The 19,597-nt window shown below is 46.2% G+C and overlaps 13 non-coding genes across 13 annotated transcripts; 5 read left to right on the plus strand and 8 right to left on the minus strand.

Moving 5' to 3' along the window:
* Positions 1 to 1,203: 1,203 nt before the first annotated feature.
* Positions 1,204 to 1,275, minus strand: trnap-ugg (transfer RNA proline (anticodon UGG)). Its single transcript has one exon. It is a non-coding gene; the product is annotated as a tRNA-Pro (tRNA).
* Positions 1,276 to 2,438: 1,163 nt separating this feature from the next.
* On the minus strand, positions 2,439 to 2,510 carry trnap-ugg (transfer RNA proline (anticodon UGG)). The gene has a single exon. It is a non-coding gene; the product is annotated as a tRNA-Pro (tRNA).
* A 160-nt stretch (positions 2,511 to 2,670) lies between these two features.
* trnar-ccg (transfer RNA arginine (anticodon CCG)) lies at positions 2,671 to 2,743 on the plus strand. Its single transcript has one exon. It is a non-coding gene; the product is annotated as a tRNA-Arg (tRNA).
* Positions 2,744 to 4,181: 1,438 nt separating this feature from the next.
* On the minus strand, positions 4,182 to 4,253 carry trnap-cgg (transfer RNA proline (anticodon CGG)). Its single transcript has one exon. It is a non-coding gene; the product is annotated as a tRNA-Pro (tRNA).
* Positions 4,254 to 4,571: 318 nt separating this feature from the next.
* trnap-ugg (transfer RNA proline (anticodon UGG)) lies at positions 4,572 to 4,643 on the minus strand. The gene has a single exon. It is a non-coding gene; the product is annotated as a tRNA-Pro (tRNA).
* A 160-nt stretch (positions 4,644 to 4,803) lies between these two features.
* Positions 4,804 to 4,876, plus strand: trnar-ccg (transfer RNA arginine (anticodon CCG)). Its single transcript has one exon. It is a non-coding gene; the product is annotated as a tRNA-Arg (tRNA).
* Positions 4,877 to 6,338: 1,462 nt separating this feature from the next.
* Positions 6,339 to 6,409, minus strand: trnap-cgg (transfer RNA proline (anticodon CGG)). Its single transcript has one exon. It is a non-coding gene; the product is annotated as a tRNA-Pro (tRNA).
* A 550-nt stretch (positions 6,410 to 6,959) lies between these two features.
* On the plus strand, positions 6,960 to 7,032 carry trnar-ccg (transfer RNA arginine (anticodon CCG)). Its single transcript has one exon. It is a non-coding gene; the product is annotated as a tRNA-Arg (tRNA).
* Positions 7,033 to 8,614: 1,582 nt separating this feature from the next.
* Positions 8,615 to 8,686, minus strand: trnap-ugg (transfer RNA proline (anticodon UGG)). Its single transcript has one exon. It is a non-coding gene; the product is annotated as a tRNA-Pro (tRNA).
* Positions 8,687 to 8,846: 160 nt separating this feature from the next.
* On the plus strand, positions 8,847 to 8,919 carry trnaq-cug (transfer RNA glutamine (anticodon CUG)). Its single transcript has one exon. It is a non-coding gene; the product is annotated as a tRNA-Gln (tRNA).
* Positions 8,920 to 10,499: 1,580 nt separating this feature from the next.
* trnap-ugg (transfer RNA proline (anticodon UGG)) lies at positions 10,500 to 10,571 on the minus strand. The gene has a single exon. It is a non-coding gene; the product is annotated as a tRNA-Pro (tRNA).
* A 3,116-nt stretch (positions 10,572 to 13,687) lies between these two features.
* Positions 13,688 to 13,759, minus strand: trnap-ugg (transfer RNA proline (anticodon UGG)). The gene has a single exon. It is a non-coding gene; the product is annotated as a tRNA-Pro (tRNA).
* A 160-nt stretch (positions 13,760 to 13,919) lies between these two features.
* trnar-ccg (transfer RNA arginine (anticodon CCG)) lies at positions 13,920 to 13,992 on the plus strand. The gene has a single exon. It is a non-coding gene; the product is annotated as a tRNA-Arg (tRNA).
* The last annotated feature ends 5,605 nt before the right edge of the window (positions 13,993 to 19,597 follow it).

Here is a 19,597-nt window from a genome sequence, read left to right on the forward strand (position 1 = left end):
CATAAAACATCACAATACTAGTAAAATATAGCTAAAAATGAGTTTTCCCAGCTAATTTCAAGATCACTCATATCTTTTAAGGCTTAAATATAATGTCTTATTTCAAGAAATCTTACCAAGAGAATTTTCACTTGTTCCATTGGCAGATTTTTTTGCTTATTACAAGCAAAAATATCTTGTATTAATTTTTTTTTGCTTATTTTTGGAGTGGCCTTTTTTCCAGTGTATGTGGGTTGCAGTAAATGGCCAGACTATGAAGTTGTTGATAAAGAAAAGTAAATGCTTTGGCGGGGGCTGAGAGGTGGGGAGGACAACATGGCTAACTCCTCCATAATCAGATTGCCCTTCGGGTGATTTTTGGGCAACTCACTGAGTCTCAGCTCCAGAGAGAACTTCAGCAAGTCTAGTTTCTGACTGACTCATTCAAGCGGGCTTGAGCTTCTGAATGAGCTTTCTTCTCCGTCAGAATGAGCTTTCTTCTCTGTCAACTTCTAAGGGAAAACAATGCCTTTCATACACCAAGAAGAGCACAATTTGTTTTATCACCCAGCTTAAAAAAAAAAAAAAAATCCTGTGGTATCACATGCAATTGCATACAGAGTCAGAGAACCCTTGAACTCATACTAAAGGTGAGAGGGCTCGTCCGGGAAAAGGCCACTTCTTGCTTTTGCACTGGACCTACGACGAAGGCTTTGCGTACGAAAGCAGAGAGGCAGACTACACACAAAACAGGTGGGAAAGAGTCATGAACTTTAAATTAATCTAGTCATCGCTAAACATCATTGATACGTTTGTTTTGTCCATATAACCAAAATGGCTGTGTAATTGGAGAAAAATACATGGAACAGAAATGGCGGGCTCTAAATGTAAACAGCTGCATATAGGCTATGCCGTAGGCTTGACTTTGAACTAAAAGGCATCAGCCTCCCACCTAGGGAGGCTGTTACTAGGGCGTGCTTGTTGCGCTTTTTCTAAGCCGATGCTGCAAAAAGTCAATGCAAAGTTGTTCAAAGAAGATGGGGCTACTTGCGTACACTTGTACAGTCACCGAACGCTGGCCTCAAACAGAATGAGCAGGCACTAGTTTTGATAAGAGCGTTTGTCGTTAGGGAGCCGTACTCTCTGGCAGGCAGCGATTCAGAGTACGTTCTGTGCAAGAAATAAACGCTTGTCATCTGACTGGCTGCTTGTTCTGAATCTGCTGGGCTCGTCCGGGATTTGAACCCAGGACCTCTCGCACCCAAAGCGAGAATCATACCCCTAGACCAACGAGCCTGACTGACAATAGATTCGACTACTTGCGTACACTTGTAGAGTCACTGAATGCTGGCCTCTTACAGAATGGGAAGGCACTAGTTCCCACTGGCGGGCTCTAAATGTAAACAGCCGCATATAGGCTATGCCGTAGGCTTGACTTTGAACTAAAAGGCACCAGCCTCCCACCTAGGGAGGCTGTTACTAGGACGTGCTTGTTGCGCTTGCTCTAAGCCGATGCTGCAAAAAGTAAATGAAAAGTTGTTCAAAGAAACTCCACAGAACAACAAGTATACCCGTTCTTAGCGTTTCTGCAAAAGAGCCACGGTAATTCAGTTAAGAGCGATTTAAAATGCTTTGAATCCCACTACAGCATCTACAGACCGGCGAAAAAAGTTCAATTTTGCCAAAGCATCAGCCTCTGATGCTGCAGAACGTGACGTCAAGTACTATGTGGGTTGCAGTAAATGGCCAGACTATGAAGTGGGTGATAAAGAAAAGTAAATGCTTTGGCGGGGCTGAGAGGTGGGGAGGACAACATGGCTAACTCCTCCATAATCAGATTGCCCTTCGGGTGATTTTTGGGCAACTCACTGAGTCTCAGCTCCAGAGAGAACTTCAGCAAGTCTAGTATTGACTACCTCATTCAAGCGGGCTTGAGCTTCTGAATGAGCTTTCTTCTCCGTCAGAATGAGCTTTCTTCTCTGTCAACTTCTAAGGGAAAACAATGCCTTTCATACACCAAGAAGAGCACAATTTGTTTTATCACCCAGCTTAAAAAAAGAAAAAAAAATCCTGTGGTATCACATGCAATTGCATACAGAGTCAGAGAACCCTTGAACTCATACTGAAGGTGAGAGGGCTCGTCCGGGATTTGAAGCCGGGATCTCTGCGTACACTTGTAGAGTCACTGAATGCTGGCCTCTTACAGAATGGGAAGGCACTAGTTTTAATAGAAAGCGTTTGTCGTTAGGGAGCCACACTCCCTGGCAGGCAGCGATTCTGAGTTCGTTCTTTGCAAGGAAATAAGCGCTTGTCATCTGGCTGAATCTTGGCTATGTTGTAGTACAGATGAACACAAGCAGTAGTAAGGGTTTCAAAAACATGACAGTTTTGAGTTTGGCTCAGTGCTGCAAAAGGAAGGATCCAACCTTGTTACTCTAGCTGCTTGGTCTGAAATCCCCGGGCTCATCCGGGATTTGAACCCGGGACCTCTCGCACCCAAAGCGAGAATCATACCCCTAGACCAACGAGCCTCTTTTACATTAAGTCTTTCGGGAGGGCGCCACAAATTCAGTGAAGCCCATCTCAAAGACGGAACAAGACCTGGCGTCGAGATACGAAAGTGTAGCTGTTTGAGCGTTAGAAACCCCTTGAAGCCAAATTACTGATCAAAGGAAAAAGAACTCCAGACAAGGCCCAGTGGCCTAATGGATAAGGCATCAGCCTCCGGAGCTGGAGATTGTGAGTTCAAGTCCCACCTGGGTCGTCTTTAATGGGCTATATTTAAGTTGGATGTTCGACAAATTCAAGGATGGTTTGTTCAAAGCAATAATGACTGCAAGATCTGAGTTAGCATAGAACGGACAAACTTCGGATAGCTGTGGTGGGGTTTTGTGTGCGTCAGACTGTCAGTGAATCATTCTTGCCTGCCCGTGCATGTGCCCTTTCAGGCTGAAATTACACAAAGCACTGTGCGGAAAAGGCCACTTCTTGCTTTTGCACTGGACCTACGACGAAGGCTTTGCGTACGAAAGAAGAGAGGCAGACTACACACAAAACAGGTGGGAAAGAGTCATGAACTTTAAATTAATCTAGTCATCGAAAAACATCATTGATACGTTTGTTTTGTCCATATAACCAAAATGGCTGTGTAATTGGAGCAAAACACATGGAACAGAAATGGCGGGCTCTAAATGTAAACAGCCGCATATAGGCTATGCCGTAGGCTTGACTTTGAACTAAAAGGCATCAGCCTCCCACCTAGGGAGGCTGTTACTAGGGCGTGCTTGTTGCGCTTGCTCTAAGCCGATGCTGCAAAAAGTCAATGAAAAGTTGTTCAAAGAAACTCCACAGAACAACAAGTATACCCGTGCTTAGCGTTTCTGCAAAAGAGCCACGGTAATTCAGTTAAGAGCGATTTAAAATGCTTTGAATCCCACTACAGCATCTACAGACCTGCGAAAAAAGTTCATTTCTGCCAAAGCATCAGCCTCTGATGCTGCAGAACGTGACGTCAAGTACTATGTGGGTTGCAGTAAATGGCCAGACTTTGAAGTTGATGATAAAGAAAAGTAAATGCTTTGGCGGGGGCTGAGAGGTGGGGAGGACAACATGGCTAACTCCTCCATAATCAGATTGCCCTTCGGGTGATTTTTGGGCAACTCACTGAGTCTCAGCTCCAGAGAGAACTTCAGCAAGTCTAGTTTCTGACTGACTCATTCAAGCGGGCTTGAGCTTCTGAATGAGCTTTCTTCTCCGTCAGAATGAGCTTTCTTCTCTGTCAACTTCTAAGGGAAAACAATGCCTTTCATACACCAAGAAGAGCACAATTTGTTTTATCACCCAGCTTAAAAAAAGAAAAAAAAATCCAGTGGTATCACATGCAATTGCATACAGAGTCAGAGAACCCTTGAACTCATACTAAAGGTGAGAGGGCTCGCCCGGGATTTGAAGCCGGGATCTCTAGCACCCGAAGCGAGAATCATACCACTAGACCAACGAGCCTGCCTGACGCTGGATGGGGCTACTTGCGTACACTTGTACAGTCACCGAACGCTGGCCTCAAACAGAATGAGCAGGGACTAGGTTTAATAAGAGCGTTTGTCGTTAGGGAGCCGTACTCTCTGGCAGGCAGCGATTCAGAGTACATTCTGTGCAGGAAATAAACGCTTGTCATCTGACTGGCTGCTTGTTCTGAAACTGCTGGGCTCGTCCGGGATTTGAACCCGGGACCTCTCGCACCCGAAGCGAGAATCATACCCCTAGACCAACGAGCCTGACTGACAATAGATTCGGCTACTTGCGTACAGTTGTAGAGTCACTGAATGCTGGCCTCTTACAGAATGGGAAGGCACTAGTTTTAATAGAAAGCGTTTGTCGTTAGGGAGCCACACTCCCTGGCAGGCAGCGATTCTGAGTTCGTTCTGTGCAAGGAAATAAGCGCTTGTCACCTGGCTGAATCTTGGCTATGTTGTAGTACAGATGAACACAAGCAGTAGTAAGGGTTTCAAAAACATGACAGTTTTGAGTTTGGCTCAGTGCTGCAAAAGGAAGGATCCAACCTTGTTGCTCTAGCTGCTTGGTCTTAAATCCCCGGGCTCGTCCGGGATTTGAACCCGGGACCTCTCGCACCCAAAGCGAGAATCATACCCCTAGACCAACGAGCCTCTTTTACATTAAGTCTTTCGGGAGGGCGCCACAAATTCAGTGAAGCCCATCTCAAAGACGGAACACGACCTGGCGTCGAGATACGAAAGTGTAGCTGTTTGAGCGTTAGAAACCCCTTGAAGCCAAATTACTGATCAAAGGAAAAAGAACTCCAGACAAGGCCCAGTGGCCTAATGGATAAGGCATCAGCCTCCGGAGCTGGAGATTGTGGGTTCAAGTCCCACCTGGGTCGTCTTTAATGGGCTATATTTAAGTTGGATGTTCGACAAATTCAAGGATGGTTTGTTCAAAGCAATAATGACCGCAAGATCTGAGTTAGCATAGAACGGACAAACTTCGGATAGCTGTGGTGGGGTTTTGTGTGCGTCAGACTGTCAGTGAATCATTCTTGCCTGCCCGTGCATGTGCCCTTTCAGGCTGAAATTACACAAAGCACTGTGCGCAAGAGGCCCAGTGGCCTAAGGGGAAAAGGCCACTTCTTGCTTTTGCACTGGACCTACGACGAAGGCTTTGCGTACGAAAGCAGAGAGGCAGACTACACACAAAACAGGTGGGAAAGAGTCATGAACTTTAAATTAATCTAGTCATCGAAAAACATCATTGATACGTTTGTTTTGTCCATATAACCAAAATGGCTGTGTAATTGGAGCAAAACACATGGAACAGAAATGGCGGGCTGTAAATGTAAACAGCCGCATATAGGCTATGCCGTAATCTTGATTTTGAACTAAAAGGCATCAGCCTCCCACCTAGGGAGGCTGTTACTAGGGCGTGCTTGTTGCGCTTGCTCTAAGCCAATGCTGCAAAAAGTCAATGAAAAGTTGTTCAAAGAAACTCCACAGAACAACATGTATACCCGTGCTTAGCGTTTCTGCAAAAGAGCCACGGTAATTCAGTTAAGAGCGATTTAAAATGCTTTGAATCCCACTACAGCATCTACAGACCTGCGAAAAAAGTTCAATTTTGCCAAAGCATCAGCCTCTGATGCTGCAGAACGTGACGTCAAGTACTATGTGGGTTGCAGTAAATGGCCAGACTATGAAGTTGTTGATAAAGAAAAGTAAATGCTTTGGCGGGGGCTGAGAGGTGGGGAGGACAACATGGCTAACTCCTCCATAATCAGATTGCCCTTCGGGTGATTTTTGGGCAACTCACTGAGTCTCAGCTCCAGAGAGAACTTCAGCAAGTCTAGTTTCTGACTGACTCATTCAAGCGGGCTTGAGCTTCTGAATGAGCTTTCTTCTCCGTCAGAATGAGCTTTCTTCTCTGTCAACTTCTAAGGGAAAACAATGCCTTTCATACACCAAGATGAGCACAATTTGTTTTATCACCCAGCTTAAAAAAAGAAAAAAAAAATCCTGTGGTATCACATGCAATTGCATACAGAGTCAGAGAACCCTTGAACTCATACTAAAGGTGAGAGGGCTCACCCGGGATTTGAAGCCGGGATCTCTAGCACCCGAAGCGAGAATCATACCACTAGACCAACGAGCCTGCCTGACGCTGGATGGGGCTACTTGCGTACACTTGTACAGTCACCGAACGCTGGCCTCAAACAGAATGAGCAGGGACTAGTTTTAATAAGAGCGTTTGTCGTTAGGGAGCCGTACTCTCTGGCAGGCAGCGATTCAGAGTACATTCTGTGCAGGAAATAAACGCTTGTCATCTGACTGGCTGCTTGTTCTGAAACTGCTGGGCTCGTCCGGGATTTGAACCCGGATCTCTCGCACCCGAAGCGAGAATCATACCCCTAGACCAACGAGCCTGACTGACAATAGATTCGGCTACTTGCGTACAGTTGTAGAGTCACTGAATGCTGGCCTCTTACAGAATGGGAAGGCACTAGTTTTAATAGAAAGCGTTTGTCGTTAGGGAGCCACACTCCCTGGCAGGCAGCGATTCTGAGTTCGTTCTGTGCAAGGAAATAAGCGCTTGTCATCTGGCTGAATCTTGGCTATGTTGTAGTACAGATGAACACAAGCAGTAGTAAGGGTTTCAAAAACATGACAGTTTTGAGTTTGGCTCAGTGCTGCAAAAGGAAGGATCCAACCTTGTTGCTCTAGCTGCTTGGTCTGAAATCCCCGGGCTCGTCCGTTATTTGAACCCGGGACCTCTCGCACCCAAACCGAGAATCATACCCCTAGACCAACGAGCCTCTTTTACATTAAGTCTTTCGGGAGGGCGCCACAAATTCAGTGAAGCCCATCTCAAAGACGGAACACGACCTGGCGTCGAGATACGAAAGTGTAGCTGTTTGAGCGTTAGAAACCCCTTGAAGCCAAATTACTGATCAAAGGAAAAAGAACTCCAGACAAGGCCCAGTGGCCTAATGGATAAGGCATCAGCCTCCGGAGCTGGAGATTGTGAGTTCAAGTCCCACCTGGGTCGTCTTTAATGGGCTATATTTAAGTTGGATGTTCGACAAATTCAAGGATGGTTTGTTCAAAGCAATAATGACCGCAAGATCTGAGTTAGCATAGAACGGACAAACTTCGAATAGCTGTGGTGGGGTTTTGTGTGCATCAGACTGTCAGTGAATCATTCTTGCCTGCCCGTGCATGTGCCCTTTCAGGCTGAAATTACACAAAGCACTGTGCGCAAGAGGCCCAGTGGCCTAAGGGGAAAAGGCCACTTCTTGCTTTTGCACTGGACCTACGACGAAGGCTTTGCGTACGAAAGCAGAGAGGCAGACTGCACACAAAACAGGTGGGAAAGAGTCATGAACTTTAAATTAATCTAGTCATCGAAAAACATCATTGATACGTTTGTTTTGTCCATATAACCAAAATGGCTGTGTAATTGGAGAAAAACACATGGAACAGAAATGGCGGGCTCTAAATGTAAACAGCCGCATATAGGCTATGCCGTAGGCTTGACTTTGAACTAAAAGGCATCAGCCTCCCACCTAGGGAGGCTGTTACTAGGGCGTGCTTGTTGCGCTTGCTCTAAGCTGATGCTGCAAAAAGTCAATGAAAAGTTGTTCAAAGAAACTCCACAGAACAACAAGTATACCCGTGCTTAGCGTTTCTGCAAAAGAGCCACGGTAATTCAGTTAAGAGCGATTTAAAATGCTTTGAATCCCACTACAGCATCTACAGACCTGCGAAAAAAGTTCAATTTTGCCAAAGCATCAGCCTCTGATGCTGCAGAACGTGACGTCAAGTACTATGTGGGTTGCAGTAAATGGCCAGACTATGAAGTTGTTGATAAAGAAAAGTAAATGCTTTGGCGGGGGCTGAGAGGTGGGGAGGACAACATGGCTAACTCCTCCATAATCAGATTGCCCTTCGGGTGATTTTTGGGCAACTCACTGAGTCTCAGCTCCAGAGAGAACTTCAGCAAGTCTAGTTTCTGACTGACTCATTCAAGCGGGCTTGAGCTTCTGAATGAGCTTTCTTCTCCGTCAGAATGAGCTTTCTTCTCTGTCAACTTCTAAGGGAAAACAATGCCTTTCATACACCAAGAAGAGCACAATTTGTTTTATCACCCAGCTTAAAAAAAGCAAAAAAAAAATCCTCTGGTATCACATACAATTGCATACAGAGTCAGAGAACCCTTGAACTCATACTAAAGGTGAGAGGGCTCGTCCGGGATTTGAAGCCGGGATCTCTAGCACCCGAAGCGAGAATCATACCCCTAGACCAACGAGCCTGACTGACAATAGATTCGGCTACTTGCGTACACTTGTAGAGTCACTGAATGCTGGCCTCTTACAGAATGGGTAGGCACTAGTTTTAATAGAAAGCGTTTGTCGTTAGGGAGCCACACTCCCTGGCAGGCAGCGATTCTGAGTTCGTTCTGTGCAAGGAAATAAGCGCTTGTCATCTGGCTGAATCTTGGCTATGTTGTAGTACAGATGAACACAAAGCAGTAGTAAGGGTTTCAAAAACATGACAGTTTTGAGTTTGGCTCAGTGCTGCAAAAGGAAGGATCCAACCTTGTTGCTCTCGCTGCTTGGTCTGAAATCCCCGGGCTCGTCCGGGATTTGAGCCCGGGACCTCTCGCACCCAAAGCGAGATTCATACCCCTAGACCAACGAGCCTCTTTTACATTAAGTCTTTCGGGAGGGCGCCACAAATTCAGTGAAGCCCATCTCAAAGACGGAACACGACCTGGCGTCGAGATACGAAAGTGTAGTTGTTTGAGCGTTAGAAACCCCTTGAAGCCAAATTACTGATCAAAGGAAAAAGAACTCCAGACAAGGCCCAGTGGCCTAATGGATAAGGCATCAGCCTCTGGAGCTGGAGATTGTGAGTTCAAGTCCCACCTGGGTCGTCTTTAATGGGCTATATTTAAGTTGGATGTTCGACAAATTCAAGGATGGTTTGTTCAAAGCAATAATGACCGCAAGATCTGATTTAGCATAGAACGGACAAACTTCGAATAGCTGTGGTGGGGTTTTGTGTGCGTCAGACTGTCAGTGAATCATTCTTGCCTGCCCGTGCATGTGCCCTTTCAGGCTGAAATTACACAAAGCACTGTGCGCAAGAGGCCCAGTGGCCTAAGGGGAAAAGGCCACTTTTTGCTTTTGCACTGGACCTACGACGAAGGCTTTGCGTACGAAAGCAGAGAGGCAGACTGCACACAAAACAGGTGGGAAAGAGTCATGAACTTTAAATTAATCTAGTCATCGAAAAACATCATTGATACGTTTGTTTTGTCCATATAACCAAAATGGCTGTGTAATCGGAGAAAAACACATGGAACAGAAATGGCGGGCTCTAAATGTAAACAGCCGCATATAGGCTATGCCGTAGGCTTGACTTTGAACTAAAAGGCATCAGCCTCCCACCTAGGGAGGCTGTTACTAGGGCGTGCTTGTTGCGCTTGCTCTAAGCCGATGCTGCAAAAAGTCAATGAAAAGTTATTCAAAGAAACTCCACAGAACAACAAGTATACCCTTGTTTAGCGTTTCTGCAAAAGAGCCACGGTAATTCAGTTAAGAGCGATTTAAAATGCTTTGAATCCCACTACAGCATCTACAGACCTGCGAAAAAAGTTCAATTTTGCCAAAGCATCAGCCTCTGATGCTGCAGAACGTGACGTCAAGTACTATGTGGGTTGCAGTAAATGGCCAGACTATGAAGTTGTTGATAAAGAAAAGTAAATGCTTTGGCGGGGGCTGAGAGGTGGGGAGGACAACATGGCTAACTCCTCCATAATCAGATTGCCCTTCGGGTGATTTTTGGGCAACTCACTGAGTCTCAGCTCCAGAGAGAACTTCAGCAAGTCTAGTTTCTGACTGACTCATTCAAGCGGGCTTGAGCTTCTGAATGAGCTTTCTTCTCCGTCAGAATGAGCTTTCTTCTCTGTCAACTTCTAAGGGAAAACAATGCCTTTCATACACCAAGAAGAGCACAATTTGTTTTATCACCCAGCTTAAAAAAAGCAAAAAAAAATCCTGTGGTATCACATGCAATTGCATACAGAGTCAGAGAACCCTTGAACTCATACTAAAGGTGAGAGGGCTCGTCCGGGATTTGAAGCCGGGATCTCTAGCACCCGAAGCAAGAATCATACCCCTAGACCAACGAGCCTGACTGACAATAGATTTGGCTACTTGCGTACACTTGTAGAGTCACTGAATGCTGGCCTCTTACAGAATGGGAAGGCACTAGTTTTAATAGAAAGCGTTTGTCGTTAGGGAGCCACACTCCCTGGCAGGCAGCGATTCTGAGTTCGTTCTGTGCAAGGAAATAAGCGCTTGTCACCTGGCTGAATCTTGGCTATGTTGTAGTACAGATGAACACAAGCAGTAGTAAGGGTTTCAAAAACATGACAGTTTTGAGTTTGGCTCAGTGCTGCAAAAGGAAGGATCCAACCTTGTTGCTCTCGCTGCTTGGTCTGAAATCCCCGGGCTCGTCCGGGATTTGAACCCGGGACCACTCGCACCCAAAGCGAGAATCATACCCCTAGACCAACGAGCCTCTTTTACATTAAGTCTTTCGGTAGGGCGCCACAAATTCAGTGAAGCCCATCTCAAAGACGGAACACGACCTGGCGTCGAGATACGAAAGTGTAGTTGTTTGAGCGTTAGAAACCCCTTGAGGCCAAATTACTGATCAAAGGAAAAAGAACTCCAGACAAGGCCCAGTGGCCTAATGGATAAGGCATCAGCCTCCGGAGCTGGAGATTGTGAGTTCAAGTCCCACCTGGGTAGTCTTTAATGGGCTATATTTAAGTTGGATGTTCGACAAATTCAAGGATGGTTTGTTCAAAGCAATAATGACCGCAAGATCTGAGTTAGCATAGAACGGACAAACTTCGGATAGCTGTGGTGGGGTTTTGTGTGCGTCAGACTGTCAGTGAATCATTCTTGCCTGCCCGTGCATGTGCCCTTTCAGGCTGAAATTACACAAAGCACTGTGCGCAAGAGGCCCAGTGGCCTAAGGGGAAAAGGCCCCTTCTTGCTTTTGCACTGGACCTACGACGAAGGCTTTGCGTACGAAAGCAGAGAGGCAGACTACACACAAAACAGGTGGGAAAGAGTCATGAACTTTAAATTAATCTAGTCATCGAAAAACATCATTCATACGTTTGTTTTGTCCATATAACCAAAATGGCTGTGTAATTGGAGAAAAACACATGGAACAGAAATGGCGGGCTCTAAATGTAAACAGCCGCATATAGGCTATGCCGTAGGCTTGACTTTGAACTAAAAGGCATCAGCCTCCCACCTAGGGAGGCTGTTACTAGGGCGTGCTTGTTGCGCTTGCTCTAAGCCGATGCTGCAAAAAGTCAATGAAAAGTTGTTCAAAGAAACTCCACAGAACAACAAGTATACCCGTGCTTAGCGTTTCTGCAAAAGAGCCACGGTAATTCAGTTAAGAGCGATTTAAAATGCTTTGAATCCCACTACAGCATCTACAGACCTGCGAAAAAAGTTCAATTTTGCCAAAGCATCAGCCTCTGATGCTGCAGAACGTGACGTCAAGTACTATGTGGGTTGCAGTAAATGGCCAGACTATGAAGTTGTTGATAAAGAAAAGTAAATGCTTTGGCGGGGGCTGAGAGGTGGGGAGGACAACATGGCTAACTTATCCATAATCAGATTGCCCTTCGGGTGATTTTTGGGCAACTCACTGAGTCTCAGCTCCAGAGAGAACTTCAGCAAGTCTAGCTTCTGACTGGACTCATTCAAGCGGGCTTGAGCTTCTGAATGAGCTTTCTTCTCCGTCAGAATGAGCTTTCTTCTCTGTCAACTTCTAAGGGAAAACAATGCCTTTCATACACCAAGAAGAGCACAATTTGTTTTATCACCCAGCTTAAAAAAAGAAAAAGAAAATCCTGTGGTATCACATGCAATTGCATACAGAGTCAGAGAACCCTTGAACTCATACTAAAGGTGAGAGGGCTCGTCCGGGAAAAGGCCACTTCTTGCTTTTGCACTGGACCTACGACGAAGGCTTTGCGTACGAAAGCAGAGAGGCAGACTACACACAAAACAGGTGGGAAAGAGTCGTGAACTTTAAATTAATCTAGTCTTCGAAAAACATCATTGATACGTTTGTTTTGTCCACATAACCAAAATGGCTGTGTAATTGGAGAAAAATACATGGAACAGAAATGGCGGGCTCTAAATGTAAACAGCTGCATATAGGCTATGCCGTAGGCTTGACTTTGAACTAAAAGGCATCAGCCTCCCACCTAGGGAGGCTGTTACTAGGGTGTGCTTGTTGCGCTTGCTCTAAGCCGATGCTGCAAAAAGTCAATGAAAAGTTGTTCAAAGAAACTCCACAGAACAACAAGTATACCCGTGCTTAGCGTTTCTGCAAAAGAGCCACGGTAATTCAGTTAAGAGCGATTTAAAATGCTTTGAATCCCACTACAGCATCTACAGACCTGCGAAAAAAGTTCAATTTTGCCAAAGCATCAGCCTCTGATGCTGCAGAACGTGACGTCAAGTACTATGTGGGTTGCAGTAAATGGCCAGACTATGAAGTTGTTGATAAAGAAAAATAAATGCTTTGGCGGGGGCTGAGAGGTGGGGAGGACAACATGGCTAACTCCTCCATAATCAGATTGCCCTTCGGGTGATTTTTGGGCAACTCACTGAGTCTCAGCTCCAGAGAGAACTTCAGCAAGTCTAGTTTCTGACTGACTCATTCAAGCGGGCTTGAGCTTCTGAATGAGCTTTCTTCTCCGTCAGAATGAGCTTTCTTCTCTGTCAACTTCTAAGGGAAAACAATGCCTTTCATACACCAAGAAGAGCACAATTTGTTTTATCACCCAGCTTAAAAAAAGAAAAAAAAAATCCTGTGGTATCACATGCAATTGCATACAGAGTCAGAGAACCCTTGAACTCATACTAAAGGTGAGAGGGCTCGTCCGGGATTTGAAGCCGGGCTCTCTAGCACCCGAAGCGAGAATCATACCACTAGACCAACGAGCCTGCCTGACGCTGGATGGGGCTACTTGCGTACACTTGTACAGTCACCGAACGCTGGCCTCAAACAGAATGAGCAGGGACTAGTTTTAATAAGAGCGTTTGTCGTTAGGGAGCCGTACTCTCGGGCAGGCAGCGATTCAGAGTACGTTCTGTGCAGGAAATAAACGCTTGTCATCTGACTGGCTGCTTGTTCTGAAACTGCTGGGCTCGTCCGGGATTTGAACTCGGGACCCTAGGACCCTAGGACAAAACAAACGTATCAATGATGTTTTTCGATGACTAGATTAATTTAAAGTTCATGACTCTTTCCCACCTGTTTTGTGTGTAGTCTTCCTCTCTGCTTTCGTAGATTCGGCTACTTGCGTACACTTGTAGAGTCACTGAATGCTGGCCTCTTACAGAATGGGAAGGCACTAGTTTTAATAGAAAGCGTTTGTCGTTAGGGAGCCACACTCCCTGGCAGGCAGCGATTCTGAGTTCGTTCTGTGCAATGAAATAAGCGCTTGTCATCTGGCTGAATCTTGGCTATGTTGTAGTACAGATGAACACAAGCAGTAGTAAGGGTTTCAAAAACATGACAATTTTGAGTTTGGCTTAGTGCTGCAAAAGGAAGGATCCAACCTTGTTGCTCTCGCTGCTTGGTCTGAAATCCCCAGGCTCATCCGGGATTTGAACCCGGGACCTCTCGCACCCAAAGCGAGAATCATACCCCTAGACCAACGAGCCTCTTTTACATTAAGTCTTTCGGGAGGGCGCCACAAATTCAGTGAAGCAAATCTCAAAGACGGAACACGACCTGGCGTCGAGATACGAAAGTGTAGCTGTTTAAGCGTTAGAAACCCCTTGAAGCCAAATTACTGATCAAAGGAAAAAAAACTCCAGACAAGGCCCAGTGGCCTAATGGATAAGGCATCAGCCTCCGGAGCTGGAGATTGTGAGTTCAAGTCCCATCTGGGTCATCTTTAATGGGCTATATTTAAGTTGGATGTTCGACAAATTCAAGGATGGTTTGTTCAAAGCAATAATGACCGCAAGATCTGAGTTAGCATAGAACGGACAAACTTCGGATAGCTGTGGTGGGGTTTTGTGTGCGTCAGACTGTCAGTGAATCATTCTTGCCTGCCCGTGCATGTGCCCTTTCAGGCTGAAATTACACAAAGCACTGTGCGCAAGAGGCCCAGTGGCCTAAGGGGAAAAGGCCACTTCTTGCTTTTGCACTGGACCTACGACGAAGGCTTTGCGTACGAAAGCAGAGAGGCAGACTACACACAAAACAGGTGGGAAAGAGTCATGAACTTTAAATTAATCTAGTCATCGAAAAACATCATTGATACGTTTGTTTTGTCCATATAACCAAAATGGCTGTGTAATTGGAGAAAAACACATGGAACAGAAATGGCGGGCTCTAAATGTAAACAGCCGCATATAGGCTATGCCGTAGGCTTGACTTTGAACTAAAAGGCATCAGCCTCCCACCAAGGAAGGCTGTTACTAAGGCGTGCTTGTTGCGCTTGCTCTAAGCCGATGCTGCAAAAAGTCAATGAAAAGTTGTTCAAAGAAACTCCACAGAACAACAAGTATACCCGTGCTTAGCGTTTCTGCAAAAGAGCCACGGTAATTCAGTTAAGAGCGATTTAAAATGCTTTGAATCCCACTACAGCATCTACAGACCTGCGAAAAAAAGTTCAATTTTGCCAAAGCATCAGCCTCTCATGCTGCAGAACGTGACGTCAAGTACTATGTGGGTTCATCGGGAGGGAGAGGCGAAGAATGAAAATAAAACTTAGTAAAGAAAGGAAAAGAAAAGAAACGCAGTGTAAAGCTCCCTAAGGAGCCATGGGACCGGAAACCTCTCACAGGGAAAGTGCTCTCTTAGAAACTTGTCAGTCTCTTATAGAGAGGAGGGGTTCACGCCTGCTTCGCGTATTTGAACCAATCATCTTAGAGCATCTCCAGCGGGAAAAGTTCTTCTTTGTCTTGTCAGGATAATTTAAGATGGTATAACATTTTGTCATTTCTAGCCAGAAAGATTGTACACACAGAACAATACATTTTACTGTAATATCCTATGTATGACTTGTTTAGTCAAAACAAGACGGTCAAACAGGTACCAAGAATGGCCGGAAAGAGTAGAAGAAACATAAAGTTACATTCATATGCAGAATTACACACATTTAATGTTCACTCACATGACTATAAAGCCATAATACCAGCTACTATGACCTAGGAAAGATCAAATTCATGTTTATACATTTCTTAAGTGGTTATACTTATAGAAAATATAAGATTGCAGAGTCTATTCCTCTTTCTTTATCAGAATTCAAGTGGGAGCTGTGATTCCCTTGGAATTCCTTTTGGGGGTCATAAAGTTTTATGACCTAGCAAGAGGGAGAGTTACAGAAGATGATACTGTTAGGTAATCTTTCTTTAGAAATACACTTAAGATTTGAAGTTACAGACCAGTCTCCGATTACATCTATAGAATAGGACAAAACTAATTAGATATGCATGCATACAGGAAGGTTAGATACAATTCTGTGTTATATACATTAAGGACATTCCTATCCTAAGTTGCACACAAAGGACGTTTGTGTGCGGGTATGTGTGGTGTGTGTGTGTGTGTATCCTTAGGGTATATTGTCCATCCCTGGTGTGCACCACGTGAGGGTTTGAGAACAACGGGGACCTGTTTCTTGATTGCGCAATGCGTCATAAATGGAGTTAATCAATGACCTGCTGGCAGACATTGGGGCACCATTTCACATGATTCAAGGTTTTGTGAATTAAACATATATGTGTTCATATTTGTTCAGTAGTGAAAGGAAAACAGGATTCGGTCAGTCGCTACATATTCCCCCTTTTCGTCGGATGAAGTCCCTGTGTGAACATCATCGGACGACAATCATCACAATGGCCGACTGGCAGGTGAATCCTGATGGTCATGTAGCAGGTGGACCATGGTAGTAGGGTAGCAGGTGGAACCTGATGGTAGGATGGCAGGTGGATCTTAAAGCTGAGGATTCAGCTCGATGAGGTTTGGCGTGGTCTCTGACTTGGCACCCCTTTCCGGGGATTCCGTCTGAGACCTTCAGGCACGGCTTTCGTGAGTTCGGCTGTGTCGCATCTGGTGGAGTCTTCTGTACAGAATGAATGCCACTCATAGTGTCAGAGTGTGGCTGATTACCTGTAGAGATGCACAGCACAATGTCGGCTGAGGTCCTACGACCGCAGATGAAGTGTTCAGAACGGGAAGTCGAGACAGTGCTTGGATGGCTGTGTTGACCGGAGCAATGTCAATGAATTGGGACCCCCTTTCCTCGATCCAGAGTTCCAGTTCTGGATCTAAGGTGAAGTTGTAGTTCTTGAAGGATGGGAGTTCCAGTGCTGTCTGGTACTCTTTGCTCGGAAGATGGTACAATGCCAGATCATATGCGGAGACCAGCATAGTTAGCACAAGGCTTAAGGGTTTCAACTACGGTGGGATTCTACCCGTGGCTGGGCTGTCTTTTGAGGAGTTAACCTCCCAAAGCATGTCTGTTATCAGGGCTGTAACCAGCTGAGTTTGGGCAAAGTCATTCTGGAAGACAGTAAACAGCGGTTTCATGCAGTTCCTGGTCTGATTCAGCAGGATGCTGTGAGTGTTGAGAATGACCACGTTCCTCTCAATGTCTTGCCGATGGTTTGCAAAGATGCACTCTGCGTGGTGAGTTGCTCTTTTAGCTGTGAATGTTCAGTCTGAATTTCAACCACATGCTGTTTCACAGTGGCTATGTTTGCTGTGTGGACACTTGGCATACCAGTGTCGAACAGAGTTCTGGCGGCAGCTAGGGGTCCGAGCAACGCTCCCAGGAACCGTTTTGAGTGTTAGTTGGTGCTTAAGAGTCCTGATTGTGTAACAGTCACTTTCCCAAGTTGGTTGGACATGTGTTCGACCTTGGCCTTGGCGTGAGAGAGGGAGTCCTCTGTCCATCGGGCACTTGCCCAGCCGTATTGGGCTACGGTGCTGGGGTAGTGTGCTCTGTAGGCCTTGTGGGGCTGGATGAGTCGAACATGCGCTTGATGGGTGTAGGTCCTGCAGTCGGTGATCAGGAGTCTCAGTTGTTCTCTCGGTGGCAGCTGTCCTCTGGATGGCTGACAGCACGGCATGGCGAACCACAGCAGCAACCTGTTACAGACAACAGAGAGAGAGAGAAAGAAAGGGGAGGAAAAAGCCAGCGAGGGTTGTCTTTGGTTGGACAAGGCAGTCTCTTTATTTCATGGGTGGCAAATAGGTTTAGCTTGCCTAGGCCCATGTTTTGCCACATCTTACTGCTGGCATGTCGCTTGCCTCTGTGTATTGTCAGTGGCTCTGGTGCTGTGGTTTGCAGCGCATGATGCGTCATGGACGTACATTGGCCTTAACCCCCCTTTGCGCCGTTGCATTACACGTCTTTGCGTTGTGGTGTCAGACGGTGCACAAATAGAATGTAGCTCTGTGCACGCAGCATGTGCTTGGTGTCATGCCGTGTTCTGAGTAACTGGTTGTCAGTGAGTGTAGACGGCAGTCAAGGGTTGGTTGGAGGGGTCTGAGAGGTGGTGAAGCAAAGTCTTTATTGTGTCAGAAGCCCGCATGTTCGTTATGTTTGTGTTTGTAAACAGCGGAGCTAGCATAAACTGCTGTGAGGTAGACAGTTTAGGTTGTAAAGTTCTTATGCTGTGTGTAATCACTTCAAACTTCAGGGTGGGTGGGCAGGTTTGAAGTGACCACAGCTAGTCGTTTAGTGCGCCAGGCTTGGTGAGGGTATGGGTTTGGTCATTCAAGTCTTTGTCAAGGCCCGGTTGCCTTGAGTGTCCTTTCACCTTTTTCCAGTAGACAATCATGTTGTTTTTTCTTGTGATGTAATCGCAAGCCTGGAACCGGTGTTGGTGTGCGACAGGCATGTGGTTTGAAGTCTTACAGCCATTTTGTTTCCGGTCTGGAAGTTGGTATGGGAAACTGAGTCTGGCATAGTTAAAGTCTGTGCCCATAAGGAGTTCTTTGATGTTATGCGTCGATGTGCAGCGTTATGAGGATGGCTGCTACCTCAGCATATTGTGATGACTGCGGGCCCAACTTGTATGTCGGGCCCACGGTATGTCATTTACCTACAGCATGCCCGCACCTGATTGACGGGTGCCCTCATGGTGGTAGGAACATCCATCGATGTAGGCTGTGGGCATACCTTGACACGCATTCTCTTTAAAGTACCTGTGACAGGTCAGTTGTTGTTGTTGGGGTTTTTCTACATCCACCGTCGCAGCTGGTGTGTTATCAGAGCAGTTTTGGCAGGCTGCCAGGCCGTGGCCTAGCGCAGACTTGTGATTTTGAGCATAACGTGCCTCAACATTGCACCCCTGGAGGGCCATTAACCATGTGGTTATGCATGAATTGGTGACCACGCCATCTCGGATGCACTGGCTCCAATGGGCTCCAATGTAGTTGGAGAATCTCTGGATGGCCCATACAGTGCAGAGCAGAGCTTTTTCACAGTCTGAGAATTTAGTTTCTGGTGAGAGAAGTGTCTTGCTGGCATATGTAACGACTCCTTTGTCTTGATCATGCCTTTGGTACAGGCCAGCACTGAGACAGTGGTTGGAGAACCCAGCTTCTAGATAGAACTCTTTTTGTGGGTCAGAGTAAGCCAGACATGTAGCTGTGCATAAGTGTCGTTTTAGCTCATTCAAGGTATTGTCTTTAATTTCTGTCCATACAAATGGGCAGTCAGTTTTCAGAAGGGCAGTTAGAGGTTTCGCAATGTCTGAGTAGCTTTTGCTGAGCTGCCGTGAGTAATTGCGCACCCATAGAAAGCTTGTAGCTTGAGATGTTGGTGGGTGGCTTGATGTTTTGAACAGCTTGAATACGGCTGGACTGCGGTTCGATGCCTTGTGATCCGATGAGTGGGGCCACATAGTTGACTTTGGTTCGACACCACTGTCCTTTGTGGAGGGCGTTCTTGGCGCCGGCAGTGGATAATTGGTTCAAAACAGTCTATCTCTTTCAGGTGGTCAGCCACTGTTGTGCTTTTCATGAGAGCATCATCAACGTAGATAAGGTTACCTCTCATTCTGGCATCTGGGCATGCTTTGTTCAGGAAGATGTTGAACTCAGTAGGTGAGTTGGCATAGCCTAACGGGTACCTGGTGAAAGTGACTTGTCGGTTGCCGAACGTGAATGCTAGCTAGTGCTGGTCTTCAGGATGCACAGGTATGGTCCAGAATCCAGAGGCCACATCAAGTGTTGAGAAGATTGTGGCTCCTCTGATTCTGGGTATTCCTTGCTCCAGCTGGGTCATGGGCCATCGGGACAGTGGCACCTGTTGATTCAGTTTCCTGCAGTCATTGGTGGGTCGCCACTTGCCGTTTGGTTTGAGGACGGGCCAGATGGGGGCAGAATGGGTGCTGTTGCATGGACGGATGACACCTTTTTCAAGCCTGGATACGATGATCTCTCGCACCGGTTCGTGTGAAGCGATGGGGATCTTGTACTGCCTGACAAAAGTGGGAGGAGCATTAGGGTGCGTTGGGATGCGCACAGTGTGGAGTTCG

Source organism: Siphateles boraxobius, unplaced genomic scaffold (genome assembly GCF_051911475.1).
Source record: "Siphateles boraxobius isolate OS27281-9 unplaced genomic scaffold, OSU_SipBor_1 25, whole genome shotgun sequence".
NCBI classification, from domain to species: domain Eukaryota; kingdom Metazoa; phylum Chordata; class Actinopteri; order Cypriniformes; family Leuciscidae; genus Siphateles; species Siphateles boraxobius.